The following is a 17,647-nucleotide window of genomic DNA, read 5'->3' as shown; positions in this document are numbered from 1 at the left end:
TACCCACAATCACTCAACTGGATGCTATCTCAGAGCTAGCTGCTGAAGTCCTGGTTGTCCGTATTAAAGCTTTCTGAGCGTGCACAGAAAGCCCACAGAGAATTCCTGATTTCTATAAAGGGGGCAGTACCTGGACTCTATTCTGCTAAAGTCAGGAACATGGAGACTTCCTCCATTATAACAGTAATTTATATTCAGCATAAATACGTGAAAAATAAAGAAAAAAACCCATCGTAGTGCTGTTCCCAAATGACAGCCGCTATAATATTTGGAGACATTGTATTTCAGTCCTGATTTTTTAAAACTTAACATCATAACATAGAAAAATTTTATTTTAAACATTACGTTAAAAATTTAATAGTCGTGAATGACTCCACTGCATGATTGCGTTCCAATCGAATTCAACACATGGCCATCATGTTTCGGTTGTGCTGATGTTTATGCTATAAGTTATGCTGTGATGGGCAGTTTGGACCTGAAACTCCTTGGGTAATTAGGGTTGCACTCTTGAGATAAATTCCTAGAAGTAAACCTAATAATACTTTTTTAAAGGCTTTTATTATATACTGCCAGTTTGATTTGCAAAAAGGTGTACCGGATTTATATTTTTACCAGCAACACTTGAAAGTACCTGCTTTCATTAGGCAACATTAAAAAGAAAACTTTGCTGATTACATAAACAAGGAATTTTTACAAAACAAGTAAAAATGTTAATAGTATATTTATATATCTATAATAATTAGGTACGCTAAAGGGAGAAACTGATTGCAAGAATATTAATCCAGACCTATGCTATAGACTAATTGGCTGCATCATAACTTGATAATATGGGTACCGGGGTTTTAGTATTCCTTGACATTATTCTAAATTTTTCTTTATGTATTTACTTCTTTAGGCCATAGTATTCTATAAGTTAATTATGAAATTTGAAAGAATACTAGTAGAGTGTACCACAAACCCAAACACTAACATTAACTTGTGATCTGTATGGTTTCAAATGTACACCTTTGAAATTCATTTAATAGTTAGTTAATTTTAAGTGGTAAAGTTAAAAGTTGAATATTAAATTATTAAAATAATGACTTAACTAAAGAAAACACAAGAGGGCAATCTTGCACAACAGTAAAATATGTTTGCATAAGATAAAAAAATTCAGTATTTTTAATGAACTGTGATTTTGTTCAATAAACAATTAAAGTCTTGTCATATTATCTTTATATTCACAATGATAGAAAGGCGACTTTGCAAAGAAATGTATTATCAGCATCCATATAGTAAATTAGTAAATTTTACATGTATTTGAATATATACATATATATATATATATATATATATATATATATATATATATATATAATATATTTTTATTGATTTCAGAGAGGAAGGGAGAGGGAGAGAGAGCTAGAAACATCAATGATGAGAGAGAATCATTGATTGGCTGCCTTCTGCCTGCCCCCCATGGGGATTGAGCCCGCAACCTGGGCATGTGCCCTGAAGGAGAATCGAACCGTGACCTCTTTGTTCATAAGTCGATGCTCAACCCCTGAGCCATGCTGGTTGGGCTGAGTTATATTTTTTAATACGGGAAGGAAATGAATCTATTTTCCATTGATCACTGCATATGGCCTGACTTCAGTTTATAGAAAAGCAAGGAAATAGATCTGCTACAGAACAGACACTATTAATATGTATTTTCTCCTGGACTCAATATATATATATTTTCAAAATGAAAATAGTTTTTTTTTCTAATTAGGAGTGTGTGATCCACTAAATATCAATGAAAGAGGCTATTTTTTAAAATAAAAAAGTAATAAATTGCTAAAGGAAGAGCATGGTCTTATGATTAGATTGGAAACATGTATGATCTTTTTCATACTTTAACTCTCTCTTTTTTAAAAAAAATATGTTTTTATTGATTTTTAGAGAGAGAAGAAAGGAGAGGGAGAGAAACATTGATTGGCTGCCCTCTGTACACCCTCTACTAGGGACTAAGCCTGAAACCTAGGCATGTGCCCTGACCAGGAATTTAACCTGCAACCTCCCAGTACATGGGAGGGCAACCAAATGAGCCACACTGGCCAGGGTCATACTTTAATATTCTGACACTTGAATACAACTGTAATTTAGGTTAAATCACTAGAATGAGAAAGGGGGAAATTTAAGGCAATTGCATGTACTTTTGCATATGCAGATTCTCAGATCTTAATTTCATCTACAAAGCAAAGACAGAGATAGCATCTGTGTCGTCTTACTCCCCATACTCCCAAAAACCATCTCAAACTAATATGGAGTTTAGAGTGCCAACCAAGAGAGAAAAAAAAATAGAAAGTAGAAATAGATGTTTTTTAAGCATTCTGGTAAGAGAAAGCCTTAATAATTCTGTGATCAAGTACCTGGTACTTAGAAAAGCAATATAGCATAGTAGTTAATCACATGGAGTTTGAATCCTCAGTTTCTTCCACATACTAGCTGTGTGACTTTGGGCAAGTTCTTAACCAATCTGTGCCTTTTTTTTTTTTTTTTTTTTTTTTTTTTTTTTTGGTATAATGCAGTTATAATGGTACACATCTCATGAGACTTAAATGAATGTATAAAAATAGGAATATATATTAGATCAGTGTCTGGTACAAAGTAAATTTTATGTAAGTATTTGCTATTATGCTAGGGAGACTGAGAAAATCTCTAATGGAAATAAGAACCCAGATATCAGAATCTGAAATATAGGTGGTATCCCTATAATAGAAGAGTCAGCAGAAATAAGAAAAATTTAGATAATAACCATTTTCAAGCTACACTTAGCTCATAATTTTCCCCCAGTTCCTAGGAATAAGGAATTGGCAATTAGCAATAGCAATGTATTGAATGCTGCAAGAGTTTTGCTTATGTTAACCATGCAGAAAACCAAACCTGCTTTATCCTCCACTTTGAAAAGTAGTCATTCTAGAGTACTCTCGTTCAATGTTCATATTCACGAGCCCATGAGGCCTAGTGCTATTATTGACAGGATCTGAACTGGTAGGTATTATTTGAATGGTGGATTTATGATATGGGTTCTCCGAGAGAGCAAATGAGATGTGCAGCATCTTATAGAAGGAGGTACTTTAACAAAGTTTAGTTCTGTCATATGCCACGTGACTTGCAGTGGAAGATTGTCAACTAGGTCACTCTCATATTATGGAAAACTCTCTTTAAAAAACAACAACAACATACAACTGAAGTTAGAAACCCAAGACCTATGAGTTAGAAACCCAAGACATGGGGTAACAAAAAGATTAACTGGATAAAGGGTTATCTCAGGGAGCTCACAATTTAATACAGAAAATGTAGACAAAAAAAGACATGCTCTTAAAACAGTATTATGAGGCTGTAGGAAAGTGCAGGGGTTTACTTTAGACAGACTGAAATCAGGGAAGTTTTAATGAAGTAGGTGTCATATGACCTGGGCCTTAAAGGACACATGTATTAGTTTCTCAGAGCTGCTGTCACAAAGTACTACCAACTAGGTGGCTAAAACAGCAGGAATTTATTGTCTTGCAGTTGAGAAGATTTGACATCCAACATTAAAGTGTTGGCAGAGCCATTCCCTCTGAGATCAGGGTAGAATCTTTCCTTGCCTCTTCCCAACTTCTGTTGGTGGCCAGCAATCCTTGGCATTCCTTGGCTCGCGGCTGCATCAGGCCAATCTCTGCCTCTGTCTCACATGGCTGTCTTCACATCATCTTCCCTCTGTGCACGTCTGTGTCTGTGTCTGTGTCTGAGTTTCCCCTTTTTATAAGGGCACCAGCCATAATGGACTAGGACCCACCCAAATGACCTCATCTTAATCTGATCATTTGCAAAGTAAAGTCACATTCACAAGTACTGGGGTTAAAAGACTTCAACACATTTTGTGGGGAAGGGATTCCATTTTAATTCATAACAATGGATAAGATTCCAATAGAAGAGAATGGGGGCGGGGGGCAGTGGGTACAGGGTAGATATCCTAGGAGAAAAGAATAAAATGAGTAAAGACTTGTGAGTAGGAAGCACAGAGCATGTCCATAAAACATCAAGTACTTTGTCCAGCATTTATTGATTTCAGAGAGGAAGCGGGGGGGGGGGGGGGGGGAGAGAGAGAGAGAGAGAGAGAGAGAGAGAGAGAGAGAGAGAGAGAGAGAGAGAAAGAGAAACATCAGTTATGAGAGAGAATCATTGATGGGCTGACTCCTACACACCCCCTACTGGGGACTGAGCCTGCAACTTGGGCATGTGCCCTTGACTGGAATTGAACCCGGAACCCTTCAGTCCGCAGGCCAACACCCTATCCACTGAGCCAAACCAGCTAGGCTGTCCAGCTTTTTGAGAGCATGTTGCAAGTGAGGAAACTGGGGGAGAAGGTGCAATGCCCATTAGATTCTCCAGGGAATGGGCAATCACTGAAGCTTTTGATCAGAGAGTGCCAGGTTAAATCACTGGTGCCTTATGGAGATTATGCTATAGCTGGGTGGAGGATGAATTGGATGAAGAAACTAGTGGAGGCAGGAAGACTAAAGCGCAAATGATTGCAGCTGCCTCAGAGAGGTCAGGCAGCAAACAGTGAACTTGTAAAGACAATGGGTTAGACCAGGGGTCCTCAAACTTTTTAAACAGGAGGCCAGTTCACTGTCCCTCAGACGGTTGGAGGGCCGGACTATAGTTTAAAAAAAAAACAACTATGAACAAATTCCTATGCACACTGCACATATCTTATTTTGAAGTAAAAAAAAACAAAACGGGGGGGGGGGGGGTAAGAGATCAACCAAAGGACTTGTATGCATGCATATAAGCATAACCAATGGACATAAGACACTGGGGGATAGGGGAGGCTAGGGGACTGTCAAGGGCGGGGGGGAAAAAAGGACACATATGTAATACCCTTTGTAATACTTTAAGCAATAAAAAAATAAAAATAAAAATAAAAAACCAAAACAGGAACAAATACAATATTTGTATTTGCATGTGGCCCGCGGGCCGTAGTTTGAGGACCCCTGGGTTAGACCCTCTCCAGCTGGGGTACAAAAGTGCTGCTTGCTTGGATCTGAAAATTTCCATAATCCAGAGGGATCGCCCTGCCCCATCAAAAAAATTGCTTGACATATACTCATAATTTCTTCATCTGACTAGGTTGCTTTATGAGTGGCGGGATTAAACTTTGACCAAGGTTACATATGTTGCTCACTCTTTGGTAGGCCTTTGGTAAGTCTTTGGTAGGCCTTTCTTTCTGCTTTTTCCCCTTAGCATTTTCATACTGACTCACCCAAACATCTTGGACCAGAAAATGAGATTTGGGTGGAAAGCATCTTCTCCTTTCAATTTTTAGGAGCTTTTTCCACACCTTTTGCTCAAAAGAGTGTGTAAAAGTGGGTTAATGGCCGAAGTAAGCAGTACAAGCCAGGTAGATATAGTCTGCATCTGTGGAGGAAGCATTTGCCCACTGTTTACCATTGTGCTTGCGTGTCTTAGGCTTATAATGATGTAGGAGATCCAGCAGCAAAAGAAAATAAGAGTCACTAGAAACAGGTGAAAGGTACCATTATATTTAGGAGCAGGGGCATTGCACATGTCAAGATGTCCTGTTTTCTACTCCAAGGAATAAAGCATCAGCCATCCTCTAAGACTAGGTAGTGTTCCTATCTGGGCTGTTTCTATTAAGAGCCTCAAATACATTTAGAATCTTCTTGGCTCTTCTTTACAGAGAAGGCTGTGCTTGGCCACATCTTTCTCAGCAGTTTATTTTCAATGTCAAGTAGCCAGTTGGCTTGATCCGAGTTACTCCTGCTGCTAGAACATAATACAGTGTGCCAACACACAGGTAGGGAACAAAAAGCAAAACTTTGTAAGCCTGACATAGGTTACCCTGAGCATGCAATGTTGCAAGTAGTTGGCTGATAGTCAAAGGCAACCATTTTAAAAGGAGGAAACCTTGAAAAGGCAACTTAAATTGAGAGCCAAATCCCAGTGTGAATGACTTGTTTTAAAGCTATTTTGTGTGCTAGGCTAGACACACGAATCTTTCTGTACACAGTGTATATGCTCAAGGTATGCAATAGACCAAAAAGCTATTGTCTATAATGGCACAAGTGAATGCAATAGGCTGAGTTCTAACTGCTAACATAGCTTTTATAATCAAAAGGTGGTCCTGGTGGTAAAGCTGAATTCAAAACAAAAATTACGCTAAAAATGTTAGTAACAAGATTAGGATTCTTGATTATCTTGTTGCTTAGATCCCCTACATTTTCTTAATGCGATGTTACAAATAGCTGTATTCATTGCCCTCTCCAAGAGGTAGACATCAGTTTTTCAGAGAGCAATTTGACCTAAGATAGAAATGGCTTTGTAGACACGAATCTACAGTTTATCCGTTTGTTCATCATTTTTAGCACCTTTCATTGGTGGAAGTTTAAGTATACCCTAAGGTCTTCAATTATCTTTTAGAATAAACCAATGCATGAACACCTTAACAGCAAGTATCAGCTTAGGAAAATCTATACAAGCAATGCTTGTTTTTTGTTTTTAAACCATAAATAACAACCACATTACATTATCCTTGTCTTCAAGAATTGAGAAAAGATCATTTTTAAAAATCTCTTTTTCTTTAAACATAATAATAGGAAAGAAAAGCACTCAGGACCACTTTTTCTTAGTAGTGTGTACTCAGAACATAAAGACATTTATTTAAAGAAGGATATATATACATTTTAAAGTAATAGCAGCAACAATAGTAAGATTTATAGAGGATAATAACTTGATGTGTACACTTTCAATATAAGTATATTGTGTTTGTATTGAAATATCAATTCTGCACAATACTTTTTTCTTTTTACCTCCATCCATCTCTTTTATCTACTTTTCTTTCTTCTTTTTCTTTCATGTTCTTCCTTAATTTGGGTACTTTTTCCTTTTGCTTCCATCTTCCCTTGTTAGAGATTTTCTCCCTCCCTTTCTTTTTTTTTCTTGACTTTTCTTCTCTTTCTCCAACATTTTAGAAATATAACTTCATATGCCATGTACTTATTTTATTAAATATTAAACAAATATTAAATAGTTATGGACCATTTTATTAAAATCTTCCCACACCTGAAACAAAAGAAAAAAACTAATCAAGAAATTAAATAGAGAGAAACCAAGATGGTGGCATAGGTAAACACCGGAGTTTGCTGCCTCGCACAACCACTTCAAAAATACAACTAGAAGACGGAACGGACATCATCCAGAACCACAGGAAGGCTGGCTGAGTGGAAATTCTACAACTAGAAGGAAAGAGAAAAGCATACCGAGACTCAGAGGAGGCACAGTGCGGAAGTAAAATACTAAGGTACAGAGGCGCACACGGAGCAGGCTGGCGGCTGAGGGCGCGGTTGTCGTTTTCAATCGGGAGGGAGTCTCAGGCTCTGAGCTCCAGTTCAGGCGAGTCTCTGGGGACCCAGATTCATACGGGAGAAGCGGGACTGTCTGGCATTAATCAGAACTTGAGGGCAGCTTTCTCTCAGAGGGGCTTGCAGCAATTGACAAGACACTGAAAAGCGGAGCCTCTGAGAGCAGCATAACTGCTAGCCCCGCCCTGTTGATCCCGTAGGACCCGCTCCACCCAAGCCCTGCAGGGAGGCTTTTGCTGGATAGCCTAAGGAAGAGGCTAGATTAGCACCTCCCTAGAGATCCAGGAGCCAGTGTACCCAGAGGTCAGAGTCGGACCATCCAGTTTAAAGCTCTGTGGAACCATAAAGGACACACTCAGGGGGCAGACTCAGTGAGCACCAAAGCCCCATTGAAGCAAGTCTTGCCCTGGAGGGGTGTCTCCAGCACAGAAGTTCTCCCACTTCAGACACAGCTGATTCTCATAGCCAACTGGCCTGGAAGTCAATTCCTCCCAGTGATACCTACAACAATCAAGGCTTAACTACAATGAGACTGTGCACAAAGCCCACAAGGGGGTGCACCAAGAGTGTCCTCCTCAGGTAATTGGGGAGGCTGAACCACTGGGCCCTAGAGGACACTTAGCACAGAAAACCACTGTATCAACACAGGGAAGCATAAAAAATGCATACACAAAGAAAAAGGACACAAATGGAGGAAAGCAAATGACTGGATATAGAGTTCAAAACCACACTTTTAAGGTTTTTCAAGAATTTTCTAGAAACTGCTGATAAACTTAATGAGACCTACAAGAAATCTAATGAGACCCTCGAGGTTGTGATAAAGAACCAACTAGAAATTAAGCATACACTGACTGAAATAAAGAATATTGTACAGACTCCCAACAGCAGACTAGAGGATCGCAAGAATCAAGTCAACGATTTGAAATACAAAGAAGCAAAAAACACCCAACCGGAAAAGCAAAATGAAAAAAGAATCCAAAAATACGAAGATAGTGTAAGGAGCCTCTGGGACAGCCTCAAGCATAGCAACATCCGAATTATAGGGGTGCCAGAAGAAGAGAGAGAGCAAGATATTGAAAACCTATTTGAAGAAATAATGACAGAAAACTTCCCCTACCTGGTGAAAGAAATAGACTTACAAGTCCAGGAAGTGCAGAGAACCCGAAGCAAAAGGAATCCAAAGAGGACCACACCAAGACACATCATAATTAAAATGCCAAGAGCAAAAGACAAAGAGAGAATTTTAAAAGCAGCAAGAGAAAGACAGTTACCTACAAGGGAGTACCCATACGACTGTCAGCTGATTTCTCAACAGAAACTTTGCAGGCTGGAAGAAAGTGGCAAGAAATATTCAAAGTGATGAATGCCAAGAACCTACAACCAAGATTACTTTATCCAGCAAAGCTATCATTCAGAATTGAAGGCCACATAAAGAGCTTCACAGATAAGAAAAAGTTAAAGGAGTTCATCACCACCAAACCAGTATTATATGAAGTGCTGAAAGGTATCCTTTAAGAAGGGGAAGAAGAAGAAAAAGGTAAAGATACAAATTTTGAACAACAAATACACATCTATCAACAAGTGAATCTGAAAATCAAGTGAATAATCTGATGAACAGAATGAACTGGTGATTATAATAGAATCAGGGGCATAGAAAGGGAGTGGACTGACTATTCTTGGGGAGGAAAGGGGTGGGGGGGGATGCAGGAAGAGACTGGACAAAAATCGTGCACCTATGGATGAGGACAGTGGGTGGGGAGTGAGGGAGGAGGATGGGGTGGGAACTGAGTGGAGAGGAGTTATGGGGGGAGAAAAGAGGAACAACTGTAATAATCTGAACAATAAAGATTTAATTAATAAAAAAAATAAAAATTGCCCTGACCGGTTTGGCTCAGTGGATGGAGCATCGGCCTGCGGACTGAAGGGTCCCAGGTTCGATTCTGGTCAAGGGCATGTACCTTGGTTGCGGGCACATACCCAGTAGGGAGTGTGCAGGAGGCAGCTGATGGATGTTTCTCTCCCATCAATGTTTCTAACTCTCTATCCCTCTCCCTTCCTCTCTGTAAAAAATCAATAAAATACATTTTAAAAAAAAATAAAAAAAATAAAAATTAAAAATTAAAAAAAGAAATTAAATAGTTTTTTTCTGGCTCTTTCTCATTTTACATAATATTTATAGACAAATGAGTCCAACTTTCTTATTATTCTCTACAAATACCAAGAGGTAACAATAAAAAGAAATATAAAATTACCATTTAATCAAAGTTAGTTATAATGAGCATTTAAAAGAAATCACATAGCTTCAGTGACCTTGTTTCTCTTACCTTTTATTACCAAAGATAACATATCTGGCAAAATATTTGCCCATATTTGTCTTCCTTGGTTCATAAGAAATAGTGACATTATAGAATAAAAATACTTGGTGACAGAAAATACAAAAATCACGAGAAAGTTCTCTAGGAAAAACGGTGCCTACAGATGAAAGCAAAGCATTTTAGCTACCAGCAAAGCATGGTAACTTCAAAGGTTGTTCTCTGCACAGCTGTGCATCTGCTTTAAGTATAAAGCTTGCAGGAACTTGAGCATCCTGAAAATATTCCAGATTGACCTCCCAGTTTGACAGAAAGCAATTAGAGACCCTGAAAAGGAGGATAGTTTGAAACTCAAAGCCCCAAACATTTCTAAGATAGTCCTTTCTCCAGGAATCTTTTTCTCAGATAAAAGCATGACTGGACAATCAGGAACTGAGTTTTGCTAAACGATGAATGTTCAAGTGGAAGAAGAATGGTAGGCATAGATGGATTCTCATTTGTAAATGCATTAAATACCAAAGATGACATCAATAATACTTGATGTTCTTTCCTTTAGGTGTTTTTAAAAATATGTTTTTATTGATTTTAGAGAGAGAAAGGGAGAAGGAGAGAGAGGTAGAAACATCAATGATGACAGAATGAATCATTGATTGACTGCCTCCTGCACACCTCCTATTGGGGATCGAGCCTGAAACCCCAGGCATGTGCCCTGACTGGGGATCCAACCATGACCTCCTGGTTCATGGATCTATGCTCAACACTTAGCCACACCAGCCAGGCTTTTCCTTTAGGTTTTGCTGCACAGATGACTCACTACCTCTTCATCTCTTTTATTACTTTTGATCAGATTGCATCAAGCTGCTTCATTACCACCTTTCCTCTAACTGTTTACTTTCTGGGACTTCCTCAGTATGCTCCAAGGACCACACTTTTGTTAGGAGACTGGGGAACATATAAAGTATTGCGCAGAATTGATATTTCAATACAAACACAATAAACTTTTTATTGAAGTGGAAGGTATGTTCATCCCCCTGTGTGCATGCACATCAATTTCTCTATTTCCTTCCTTTTGTTGCAATGATGCCATTTTTCCCTCTACAAACCTCAAGAGTTATTGTTCGTGTTGTGCCCAGCATGTACCTACTAAGATTTACAAGGTTCTTTTTTCCTGTGGTTCCCTTCCCTGCCAAATTTAATTTTGATTTTCTGTATATTGGGCCTTTTCTCTCCCTTGCTCTCATAATGCAGCTCATCAATTGTCCACAATAATTCATCAATGAGGTAAATTGTCTTCATTATATGTTTTATTAACAGTTGAATTTTCCAATTAAGAATAGCCTGGCTGGTGTGGCTGAGTGGTTGAGCGTCGACCTATGAGCCAGGTTGTCACAGTTCGATGCCTGGTCAGGGCACATGCCCAAGTTGTGGGCTCCATCCCCAGTGGGGGGTGTGCATGAGGCAGCCAATCAATTATTCTCTCTCATCATTGATGTTTCTATCTCTCTCTCCCTCTCCCTTCCTTTCTGAAATCAATAAAAATACATCTTAAAAAACGAATAAATTGTTTTGTTAACAGGAACACACTTGCACAGATATTATAAATACATATAAAAACTCAAAGGAAAGTGCCAGGTGAACCAGAGTGGTTAGTCAAGATAAAGAAGGAATAGTATTTGGTCTCCTGACTTCAAGTCTAGTGTACTTTTTGTCCCCGCCACCCAGTTTTATTGAAATATAATTGACATATGCACTGTATCAGTTTAAGGTGTACAGCATAATTACATGACTTTCATGTATTGTGAAATGATTACCACAAAAACTCAGATCATGAATGTCATTATACATATAATCCCCAAAGCTACATCACTGCCACTTTCCCCCAGGGTTAAAGAACTCAGGACATTCAGAAGTTTTGGAATTTGGCACAACAAAAAGCAAACCCCCAACCCTTTAAGCCACTATGTTATGAGTAGTCATTTGCATCATTACTCTATTTGGTCTCTCTGAGTGACTTTGAAAAGTATAAAAAGTTCATTAATTGCCCAGAATTGTTTTACTCCTTTTGAATGATTAATTTTTCCTTGGGTGTTAAGAATGTTTATAATCTTATTTTTGGTATTATCACAATGTGCTGGAGTAATAGAATCATAGGCCTATTTTGTTCTTTTGACGCTGAGAGTAACTCTACACATACTGACCCTGTTCCTATTTTTTTAATCCCCATGAGGTTCTACAGCTTTATAATTCAGCATCCTATCTTTATATGCTTACTTCTGTCATAGATAGCTCTACTAAATTACTCAATATGACCTTATTTTAAAGCCTATTACACATCCTATTAAAGTTATGTTCCAAATTCAACTCGTATCTTTTATCTTCTTCTCAGTTGAACAAATATCTAAAAACATTAACAATCAATATTGCACTGAATGTAGCTAAAGAGAAATAATGTCCTTTCAAAGATTCCTTAAAATGTGAATCTTATTTTCCCAGCTCTTTATAATCAATGGAAATGCCTTTGATAATTGTGAATAGAAGCAATAAAATAATTTTTTTAAAAGTATAGGAGGGAAGGCTAATTCTATGTTTAACTTTTTGAGAAACTGCTAACCTGTTTTCCACAGTAGCTGCTCCATTTTACATTCATACCAGGAACGTATAAGGGTTGCAGTTCTTCACATTCTTGCCAAAACTTGTTAATTGTCTGTCTTTTTTATTACAGTGGGAAAATAGTATTTCTTTGTGGTTTTAATTCCCATTTTCCTGATGACTAATGATAGTGCACACATTTTCTTATGCTTATTGGCCACTTGTATATCATCTTTGGAGAAATGTCTACCCAAATCCTTTGCCCATTTTTACTTGGGTTATTTGTCTTTTTGTTGTTCTGATTCCTTTTTGTGAGTTTGTCAAGAGCCAGACTCACATTCTATCAATACTGAAGTTTACAGGAAAACTACCATCATATGTATAGTAGGGAGAAAACAATTCAAATTTTAATTTCTTCCAACATAAAAAAGAAATGTCGGGCTTCCTTTTAAAATACAAGGCAGACCTCTGAACCAAGATGACAGCATAAGTAAATGCCAGTACTTAGGTCCTCCCACACCACATCAAAATTACAACTAAAATACAGAACAGTCATCATTCAGAACCCCTGAAATCTGACTGAATGGAAGCCCTACAACTAGAGAATTAAAGAAGAAAGCACATTGAGACTGGTAGGAGGTGTGGTGTGTTTTTAATGGGGAGGGATCGCTTGGATGAGGAGCCCTCCTGTGAGGAGTAAGGGGTCCCAGCCCCACACCTGGTGCCCAGCCCAGGGTTCCAGTGCCAGGAAGAGAAGTCCCCATCACTTAGTACAGTTTGGTATATAGTAGACACTCAATAAATATATGCTGAATGAATTGGGAAAATACCCAGTGGAGTCTCACGAGCACATCTATGAGTTCCCTCCCCCTCCTCTTCAGAAACTTGAAGGAGGGAAGAACAATCACACTAGCAGACCTCTTTGGATTATCTGGATTGAGGTACATTATTATGAGTTGTGTCACTTGCCTCCTAAATGCTGTGAAATGTATGGAGCCCAGTGATTTAAAGCATGTAAATGCTGAAACTCCACCTGTTTTCAATGACCAATGAGAATTTGAACAATGTTGGAGAGTGTTTGGATTAGGAAAGAGGATAAAGGCCCTCTAGACTACAGCATCCTAACATTGTGACACTGAGTCTCTATTCAATGCATTTTTTGACTTGATGTTCTGAGTGTCTGACTTACTGAGCCCATCCTTGCTATGCCCTAAATAGAGAGTGGAGAAGCCAACATGCCAGGCCATTCAGGACACTGAGATGATTTGAAGACAGGAATGTTGCTTGTTTTTTGGAAATGGTTGCAGGGCTACTGTCATAATGGATATTTAATAATTGATACATTGATTGATAATTGAAATTCCAGGTAGCCTCTGTCTCATTAGCCACCCATCTAACTTGTTTTATCCTCCAGAAATATTAAGGGAATACTGCATAAATAGGGAAAATTCATTACTCACCCTCTAATATTATTTATGCCCATGTCCAGTTCAATACAACTTTGAAATGTCCTGTTTACACATCTTTACAAGTAGTGTTTAACTCTGGACTTGAGGGAGGGAGCTACATACTGCAAACTGGAAATTTCCTTTTCTGTGATATTAAATTGCTTGTTAGGGGCATGACAGTTTATAATACCTGGAAAGTAGAAATGTCTTACTCATACAGTTTAAAGTAATGTAACACAAATAACTGAAGGTACAAATTATAAATCATTAGTTTTTATAATAAAATATAGAAAAAAAAGACATTTTAACTTTTAAAAAATACCCTTATAATCAACAAACTTCACGTTGCACTTTTTAAAAGAGGCTGATTTTTTTTTTAAAGATGTATTTAACATTGCTAAACACTCAATAATAATCTTTCAAGCAGAAAGGAAGTTACCTCTTAAAGCTATCTGGCGCAGGGAAAGCATTATGAATCTACAAATCTCTTTTAGTTCCAAACCTAAACTGTAGTTAATTCCTTTTCTTGGGGAAAACCAGGCAGAGCTGAAAGGCCGTGATACTCTGATTAACTTGAACTCTCCAAGGTCAATGGTTAGGAATACAACCTCCAGCAATGACTGAAGGCTTTCCACCTCTGAATTCGGTGCCACTGTAAGACAGTTGTTATCTTCCTGAATCTGAAAAGCAGAGTTTCCTTTTAACCTCCAGTATTTCTTAACAGTTGCTGCCTGTGGTATGACCACCTGATGGTGTACTTTCAGCCAGCTGTGTGTCTTCACAGGGGTTTGTCTGTCTTGAACATTCAAATAAAAGGAATGGTTAGTATCTTGTTAGCTAAGATTTAAAACAGATTTAAATTAAAAAAAAGAAAAACCTAATGGAAATATGTCCATTGTGAAGGAAGGGGTAGCAGATGTGATAATATCTGAAAAACCATTAAAAATAATACACTTGAATAAAATTATTTATGAAAACAGTTAAATGGCTGTTTTTGCTAGCGGTCAAATTCTTGGAAAACTGAAGCTATGAAAGATAATTATGTGGTTTTGCAAGCGCTCTATTACTCGGAAACAGCGGAGGGTTTTTGCCTGATAGGCTGCAGGAGCACGGAGCAGCGGATGATAGCCATGGAAACGCCATCCCTGCGACCACTGGGGGCGAGGAGGGCGGTCAGGGGGCTAGCGCAAGGCCGAGGCAGGCAAGCATGTTAACATGACCAGTCATGTCCCCGGCGCTCGGTGTAGCTACTTCTAAATTGAATTTTGCTTCTTGAGTGTTTTTTCCCTTGGGGAAATCTAAAGCAAGACCAACAAAAGAACTTACGGTCTTGGCATGTTTTAGATACTATGTGGAATAAATAAGAATCCTGAGGATTCAGGCATTTAAATCAATTCATCTGCTTTATTCCTCGGGGTCTTGATTACTTTTTAAAGCCTGCTCTAGATTTTATTTCAGGAAGTATCTGTTCCTCTGAAGTTTTATGTGAATGCTACCCACATAGCCATAAGGACATGACTTCAAGTATATGTGATAAAATTTGTCTCTTGACAGATAGTACTTTTGTAAATAGTATCTTTCCTCTTTTATAATAGATACCTGAGAATCTGGAAAGTTTCCCAAAAACATGTTCTTCAATGTCATGGCTTCCAGCAAGGATGATTATGCTTATTATACTTACAAGAGGCAGAAATGGAAATTGTTGAAACAATTTGTCCAAATGATCTAACAAATTCACGATTGAGCTGTAATTTAACCTGCCTTGCTAGGGTTCTACCTTAATGATTTTTGCTGCTGTTTGTTCAAATAAAAGGATATTGATTTTAAGGCAATCACAACTGAGATGTAGTTCATATTTCTAATAATTTTCTCAGTAATACTGTTTCATTTCTCACCTGGAAGTAAAAGCATGTGCAAATGTGTTTAAATTATATATTTTGGAAGTCTCTAGGGTTTCCAAAATTAAAAAAAAAAAAAAAAAAAAAAGATGGAGGCTTAGTCAGGAGTCAAAACAAGAAATTTAGTATATTAACATATAAGATCCATTTTATACTTTTTTATTTCTTAGAGAAATAGTAAGGAGAAGAAATCACAGTCTCAAATAGATAAAATATGATATTGACACTGACTTTAAAAGTTAAACAAATACCTATGTTTCTATCAAATATTGTAAATCAAAGCAATGGGGTTTATTTAATTGGTTAAGTAAATTTTTAAATTTGAATTTGCAAATGACTTTCTCCATCAACTAGTCCATTTGCTTTAGCTGCAGTACTTTTTACAGGCATAGATTATTGACAGTGAACAATTATCCACATATTCATTTTCCTAAGATAAAAGGGGGGTAAAATAAATTATGCTAGAAAACCTCCCTGGAATACTATAAAATTATTAAGATTAGGGTTAGGTTTAATTTTTATCCAGCAGGTAAAAAGAGTTTTTTTAAATTACTAATTGAAATTAATACACTTTTTGAGCAAAAACAGAAAGCAATTGCATAATTAAGCATATACAGAGAAATAATACCTTTATCAAAAATTCTAATAGAAAAGTTAAATTTTATATTGGTCTTAACATTAATGGCAAGTATATGTTAAATATGCATAACTTATTATTGTCAAAACCCCCAGCATCACATTATTGACACTATAAATAATAGCAAAACAAGCATTTTGATAAATACAAAATATCATGGAAAAGTACTTTGATAAAAAAGAACATGTTCAGTTCTCTTTTATCAAAGGGTTTTCATATTTATTATATCACTTGATTTTAAAATAATGACTTATTTTATCCCTCATACATATTCATATAATTAAAAATCTCTTTAAAAAAAATATCTTTCTACTGAAGAAAAACCAAACAGCCTCTTCTACTAATTTTTTTTAATCTAAATTGATTATCAAATGTTGTTTGTTATTCACTCCTGTTTTACAGTCTCTACTTTCCCTTGTTTTATGCTCTGGAAATCCTGCTGCCTCAGGAAAGCCTTTATCCTCATGATCAGAATTATTTTATTTTTTCTTTCCTTTTCCAATTGAATAGGACCACTTAACATCTTCCTTGGTAACTATGGCATGTCCTACTTTATATTAAACACCAAACACAGTGTTTTGTAACAAGATGTATTGTACTACTCAGATTATTTTCCAAAGTTCCCTAATTTGTACTTTTCATTCAGAACATAGAGCAGAGATAATAAAGATTTAATAAGGCATCAAGTTTAAAATCAATTCTCTGCTCTATAATAAAGACTTTATCTGTTCTAATTTCCTTGAAGACATCAGAAATGCTGTATTCCATATTTTTATGTTTTTATTACAACTACTCCTTGGTTGAAACAGCTATAAATGTGTAACGATATGTACTAAATAACTATTATTGTCAGCAAAATATGTTATTTTCTTTCTTTCTTTCTTTCCTTCTTTCTTTCTTTCGTCTTCCTTTCTTTCTTCCTTTCTTCCTTTCTTTCTTTCTTTCTTTCTTTCTTTTTTTTATTCTTTTTTTTTTTTTTTCTTTCTTTCTTTCTTTCTTTCTTTCTTTCTTTCTTTCTTTTCTGAACAGGTTTTATTACACAGGGGATGGGGTTCAGGCCTTCTTGGCTGCTGCCTTCCTCATGGCTGCAAGGACATTGCTCAGCTCCTTTCTCTTCCTCTTGGCACAGCTGTGTGTCCCCACCCTTTTCTTGATCAACTTCAGGGCCCTCTTGTCCTTAGAGACCTTGAATAGCGCATGGTGCTCCTCTCATAGAGGGCAGAGCCACACACTTCCCGGATCATGTCCTGTACCAACTTGATGCACTCGGAGAGGCACCCACCGCAGCGGCTGTGCCTCAGCTTTTTCACGTCCTTGGTCGCCTGTGGCCCTTGTTGAGGCCCATGGCCATGGGGTAGTGCTGAGCCAT

At 37.4% G+C, this 17,647-nt stretch overlaps 1 pseudogene; it reads right to left on the bottom strand.

Moving 5' to 3' along the window:
* Positions 1-17,331: 17,331 nt before the first annotated feature.
* On the bottom strand, positions 17,332-17,647 carry LOC118678769 (annotated as a pseudogene).

Source organism: Myotis myotis, unplaced genomic scaffold (assembly GCF_014108235.1).
Source record: "Myotis myotis isolate mMyoMyo1 unplaced genomic scaffold, mMyoMyo1.p scaffold_m19_p_1, whole genome shotgun sequence".
Taxonomy (NCBI): Eukaryota; Metazoa; Chordata; class Mammalia; order Chiroptera; family Vespertilionidae; genus Myotis; species Myotis myotis.
The sequence above is the reverse complement of the archived record's forward strand: the minus strand, read 5'-3'. Positions and strand labels throughout refer to the sequence as shown.